Source organism: Macaca mulatta, chromosome 3 (assembly GCF_049350105.2).
Source record: "Macaca mulatta isolate MMU2019108-1 chromosome 3, T2T-MMU8v2.0, whole genome shotgun sequence".
Classification (NCBI taxonomy): Eukaryota; Metazoa; Chordata; class Mammalia; order Primates; family Cercopithecidae; genus Macaca; species Macaca mulatta.
The window spans coordinates 89,731,283-89,735,376 of record NC_133408.1 but is presented as its reverse complement, the minus strand read 5'-3'; the positions used below and the strand labels follow the sequence as shown (position 1 = coordinate 89,735,376).

The following is a 4,094-nucleotide window of genomic DNA, read 5'->3' as shown; positions in this document are numbered from 1 at the left end:
TTCTTTGTACTTAATATACCCTTCAGCTGTAAGCTCCATTATACATTTTCCCCAATCCATTATTTGTACTTTACTTTTGTATGTCTTATAGTTCACCTTTTAAAATGTCTTAATATTTATAAAAATCAAATCTGACTAATTTTTATAATAGCTTATAGGCTTCCTGCTTCATCAATCTCCAACTTGTACCTATTATCTCCTATATTATCTTCTAAGGTTTCATCCTTTTATTCTTTACCTTTAAGATTTTGATCCATCTGAAATTTATTTGTATATAAGATGAGAGGCAGGAACCAAAATTATTCTTTCCCAATGCATAGCTGATTTTGCCTATATTACTTATTAAATAAACCACTGTTCTGTGATAAATTAAAATATATTTTTTATATATTAAATTCTCACAGGCTGCAGAATCTATTTTGGGGTACTGTATTCTACATAGTTCCACTTATCTTTTTGCCTGTTTCTATGATAATATTACGCTGCTTTTATTACAGAGACTTCACTTCTGTTTTAACATTTTCTAAGGTCCTTTCTTTCACATTTTCTTGACTATTCTTGAACATTTATTCTTCCATGTCAACTTTAAGTTTATTTAATACAATTTAAGCACATATATCAATGTCCTCATTTGGATTGCATTCAATTTTTATATTAACAGGAAAATTCATACTTTCATAATATTAAATTTTCTCATTCAAGAATGTAGTATATCTTTCTGTTTATGCATGGTTTATTTTATGTCCTCATATGGAACTGACCTCCATACACCCTTATCTGGAGCCATGAAGGGTAGGCTTGCCAGATCTTTTTCACCTAAGTCAACCCTGCAATAGGAGGACATCTCAGAGCACCTTTTGCATCTCCACGTGTTGCCCCTAATGGTAACTTGATCGTATCCCACTCTCTTACCTCTTAGAAGACACTTTTATCCATTCTCATCTTTTATTGTTTCTTTGATCATGTCTGACTTTCTTGCACCAGCTCCTAATCTTCAGAATTCACTCAAATCTCTTCTTTTCATATGGTCACCACCTTCCACTCCTCCCCAGCTGTCTCCAGTGTGTGCTGCAAGACCTGTGTGCTGCAGTTGCTCTCACATCCAACTCTCCCTGGGGAGTGAACCAGCAGCCCAAGCATTGTCCTAGTGAACTGCTTCCAGTGATCCCTGACCTAGAATCACAAGAGGCTTGGGGAGTGGGGTGGCTCTGACACTGCAGGCCTCCAGAAGGACCCCTCACCGACACGTTGTTCCTGCCACTGTCCTCCAGTGTTCTCATGTGGGGTTCTTATGTGGGCCTCTGGGCTGCTGTTTCCTGGGCTGCCATAGAGCCTTACAGCTGCCATTTACTGCTTTCAGGATCTTGAACATTTGTCTCCCAACTTTTCTGACACTAAGTGCGTCTTCTGAGTATATTCCCATTGTCACTAACATTCAGAACTTTGGCTCTTGTCAAATTGCTTCATTTTTGGATATCTGTGTCACTGGAGAAGTGAATCAAGCTAAGTGAAGAATGCCCTTATTTTTTCTTGTATGTTCTCTCTCTGCAAAGAGGAGAATGATCTTTCCCAGTATTGTGCTTTCTGAGACACACCTAGTGGATGATCCAAACGGTCCTCGATTCCAAGTAAAATGGCAAAGATCCACATGTAGCTGGATCCCACCTGTGATCGCAATCTTTTCATGCTCTCAGATTCCACCCCACCTCAGTGTTTGAAAAGAAAAAAATTTCAGACCAAGAAGCAGCTTCTCCACTCATTCTGGAATCCCTACCTTGTTCAGCCCCTCTGCCTCCACTCCTGCCTCCACTATATCCATCAGGGTGACCCAGAAGTCCTACAAGGTGTCCACCTCTGGCCCCCAGGCCTTCAGCAGCTGCTTCCACACAAGTGGGCTCGATGCCAGCATCAGTTCCTTCAGCTTCTCTGGAGTGGGCAGCAGCAGCTTCCAAGGTGGCCTGGGCAGAGGCTATGGTGGGGCCAGCAGCATGGGAAGCATCACTGCTGTCATGGTCAACCAGAGCCTGCTGAGCCCCCTCAACCTGGAGGTGGACTTCAACATCCACGCCATGCGCACCCAGGAAAAGGAGCAGATCAAGACCCTCAGCAACAAGTTTGCTTCCTTCATTGGCAAGGTATGGTCCCTGGAGCAGCAGAACAAGATGCTGGAGACCAAGTGGAGCCTCCCGCAGCAGCAGAAGACGGCTCGGAGCAACATGGACAACATGTTGGAGAGCTAAGTCAACAACCTTATGCAGCAGCTGGAGACTCTGGGCCAGGAGAAGGTGAAGCTGAAGTCAGAGCTCGGCAACATGCATGGGCTGGTGGAGGACTTCAAGAACAAGCATGAGGATGAAATCAATAAGCCTACAGAGATGGAGAATGAATTTGTCCTCAGATGTGGATGAAGCTTACATGAACAAGGTAGAGCTGGAGTCTCTCCTGGAAGGGCTGACTGATGAGATCAACTTCCTCAGGCAGTTGTATGAAGAGGAGATCCAGGAGCTGCAGTCCCAGATCTCGGACACGTCTGCGGTGCTATCCATGGACAACAGTTGCCCCCCTGGACATGGACAGTATCATCGCTGAGGTCAAGACTCAGTATGAGGTGATCGCCAACTGCAGCCTGGCTGAGGCTGAGAGCATGGACCAGATCAAGTATGAGGAGCTGCAGATGCTGGCTGGGAAGCGCTGGGACAACCTGCGGCATGCAAAGACTGAGATCTCCGAGATGAACCGGAACATCAGCTGGCTCCAGGCTGAGACTGAGAGCCTCAAAGGTCAGAGGGCTTCCCTGGAGGCTGCCATCGCAGATGCAGAGCAGCACGGGGAGCTGGCCATTAAGGATGCCAACGCCAAGCTGTCTGAGCTGTAGGCCGCCCTGCAGCGGGCCAAGCAGGACAGGGTGCGGTAGCTGCGTGGGTACCAGGAGCTGATGAACATCAAGCTGGCCCTGGACATCGAGATCACCACCTACAGGAAGCTGCTGGAGGACGAGGAGAGCCAGCTGGAGTCTGGGATGCAGAACATGTTTATCCATACGAAGACCACCAGTGGCTATGCAGGTGGTTTGAGCTCAGCCTATGAGGGCCTCACAAGCCCCGGCCTCAGTTGCGACCTGGGCTCCAGCTTTGGCTCTGGCGCAGGCTCCAGCTCCTTCAGCCACACCAGTTCCACCAGGGCCATGGTTGTGAAGATCAAGACCCGCGATGGGAAGCTGGTGTCTGAGTCCTCTGACGTTCTGCCTAGGTGAACAGTTGCGGCAGCCCCTCCCAGCCTGCCCCTCCTGTGGCTGCCCCAGAGCCCAGGAGGGAGGCTGCTGTGCAGGGGAGCAAAGGGAACAGGAGATCCATCTGAGGCTCACCCCTAGCTCTCAGCCCACCCATGGGGAAGTTTACTGCCTGGGGATACCCCTTGCCCATGCCTCCAGCTACAAAAAAATTCAATTGCTTTTATTTTTGTCCAAAATAAAACCTCAGGTAGTTCTTTCAAAAAAAAAATCAGTCCCACAAGGGCCCATTAGTCTCATTCTGTAGGCCAATGAGGATTTTCTTCATATTTTCAATGTGCTAAGAAGAATCTGCAGAATGTTAGGACATATATAGACAGATGAAAATACTCACACAAGGAGTAAGAAAATCTTCAGAGGAGCCAAATTTGTGAAGCAAGAACTGTGCCCCTCCCCAGTTCTAAGTCAACAACCACCCCATTAAGAGTCTATCTTAATTCTGGGGTCGTTAGCAGATTTCCTTTCTCCTACTCTTATTTGTTCATTTTATGGAACACGATAGTCTGCCTTTTTTCATGTCTAAATTCATTTCCTGTTGAGAAAGTTCATAACCATGGCACAATAGTAATCATCTTGCATAAGTTACTTAGCTCCTTTCTGCTCTTGTTTCCTCATCTCCAAAATAAGAATAAAAATAGTACTTCTTTTATAAGGTTGTGTTGAGGATCAAAATAGCTAATACATGTTAAGCCCTTGGAACACTTCCCAGACTATAATCACTGCTATATAAATGTTTGCCATCATCCTTCTTGGATGGTTTCAATGTCCCTTGGTTACCTTTGCCAGGACTTTTTTTTTTTTTTTT

The 4,094-nt window shown here is 45.7% G+C and overlaps 1 pseudogene; it reads left to right on the top strand.

The window, feature by feature from the left end:
• The first annotated feature begins 2,149 nt into the window (after window positions 1-2,149).
• Window positions 2,150-3,253, top strand: LOC712596 (keratin, type II cytoskeletal 8 pseudogene; annotated as a pseudogene).
• Window positions 3,254-4,094: the final 841 nt, after the last annotated feature.